Raw genomic sequence first — 2,257 nt, forward strand, 5'->3', positions numbered from 1 at the left:
AATGAAGACTTTCTCCTCTTAACCACCATTATTTGTCCTGGTTACTAGGGAGATGGTTCTGCTCAACTGGAGGAGACTAAAAAGTTTAAAGACTGTGTGGGTGGAACAGAACACAAGGAGAGCAGGAGTACACATGGCTTTTATTGAAAGGCAAGGATAGCAGAGTTCTGACTGGCAAAGGGTTAAATCTGTAACGGGGATGACAGAACTCCAGCAGACAAAGGGTTAGGTTTGTAACATGCTGGACACACAGCAGGGATGACAGGACTCCAGTAGACAGAGGGTTAAGTCTGTAACACAGGCTGGGCACACAGCAGGGATGGCAGAACTTCGGAGACATAGGGCTAAGTCCATGGCACACAGCAGGGATGACAGGACACCAGCAGACAGAGGGCAAAGTCATAACAGGCTGGGCACACAGCAGGAATGGCAGAACTTCAGCAGACAGGGCTGAGTATGTAACACAGGCTGGGCACAAAGCAGGGATGACAGGTCTCCCAGCAGACAGAGGGTTAAGTCTGTAACACAGGCTGGGCACACAGCAGGGATGGCAGAACTTCAGCAGACAGGGCTGAGTATGTAACACAGGCTGGGCACAAAGCAGGGATGACAGGACTCCCAGCAGACAGAGGGTTAAGTCTGTAACACAGGCTGGGCACACAGCAGGGATGGCAGAACTTTGGCAGACAGAGCTAAGTTCGTAACAGGCAGGGCACACACCAGAGATATTCGAGTTCTGGCAAGCGAAGGGTCAATCCGCACAAGGAACTGGACACACAGCAGGGGTCCAGCACAACGGGCTAAGTCCTTGGCACAGGGTGGCACTCAAGTACAGCAGAGCTTAGTCCAGAGTCAAAGAGCAACAATCTGGGCCCAGTGAGCAGCAGACCACAAACTGCTACAGCAAAGTCCAGGAGCGCAGGACAGAAAATCAGGGACTCGCCAGCCAACAGTGGCCTCAGTAGAGGAAATCTAGGCAGTGTGGCATGGAGAAGGAGGTCCAGAGGACAGTCCTTCACCAAGGATCCCCAGAGGGCTGTGTGTCCTGGCCGCAGCTTCAACACCACACAGGCAACAGTTGACAGGAGAGCAGAGGAAAGTCCCAGTGTCCGGAAAGCCACACAGACAATGTAGAACTACAAGTCACAGCAGTGCAGAAAGCAAAGCACATCCCATACAGAACTACGTCTCAGTAGTTCAATCTTCTCACGAGACCTGCAGCCATGAGCTCCTCTGTCCATCACTGAATTAAGCTCTGAAAGTTCTCCCAACATACTGTGTTTCCCCGAAAGTAAGCCCTAGCGGTACTTTTTGATGTACTGCTAATATAAGCCCTCCCCCGAAAATAAAACCTACCTGCACCAGGGGAGAACTGACCATTCGGGCGCTGGCTGAATACCCGGGGGTCACTGCAGGGCCCCATGAGAGGCTCAGTCCGTCCCTGTATGTGCCGCTTCTGAAATAAGCAGGCATTGGGGGGAAGAACAGTGAAGCAGGCACTGCAGACACCTCTCCTCGGAGTTTCAGCAGAGGGGAGGCTCCACATCCCTACCACAGTGCTGGAGGGGCAGGCAGAGTATGCAGCAGGTCAGTGTAATCCCCCTCCCTGACCCTGGTGACAGCACTGCAGCGTCATGTAGGGGGAGTAGAGAAAAAGAAGGCAGAGAGAGAGGGGGGGGCTTTCTTTAAAACGTATCTTTTTGTGGAGCTGGTGGAGAGATCATTTAGGTTGCAAGCTGAGGATCCCCGCAGGATGGATCGGATCTGCGGATTGGGGAGGATAATGGATCGGACTCCAATCCATTATGCTCAATCCACAGATCTGATCCATCCTGCGGGGATCCTCGGAGGGGGTGTCAATAAAAATAAGACCTACCCAAAAATAAACCCTAGTGCATTTCTTTAACCTAAAATTCATATAAGAGTCTTATTTTCGGGGAAACACGGTAGGTACATTATAAGAAGAGGCTCCTTCCGCTGATGGGATCCCTGATGCAAGGAATTTTATTTGGGTACAGTGATGCATGAATGTGCGATTACCAGTTAAAGTAGCGCAGTACTAAATAGCAAAAAATGGCCTGGCCATGAAGGGGCTAAAACCTTCCAGAACTCAAGTGGATAAATACCTTTTCCCCCCCCCCGTGGTACAGTATGTGAACATACCTCCAAAACAAAGTGCCGCTAACTCTGAATAAATGCCCCTCAAATGCTGCAGGTTCTGTTAGCGAGCGTGATAGACTTCTATGGAGGCTTTGAA

Source organism: Staurois parvus, unplaced genomic scaffold (assembly GCF_062004578.1).
Source record: "Staurois parvus isolate SC_StPar_1 unplaced genomic scaffold, SC_StPar_1.0 ptg003941l, whole genome shotgun sequence".
Classification (NCBI taxonomy): Eukaryota; Metazoa; Chordata; class Amphibia; order Anura; family Ranidae; genus Staurois; species Staurois parvus.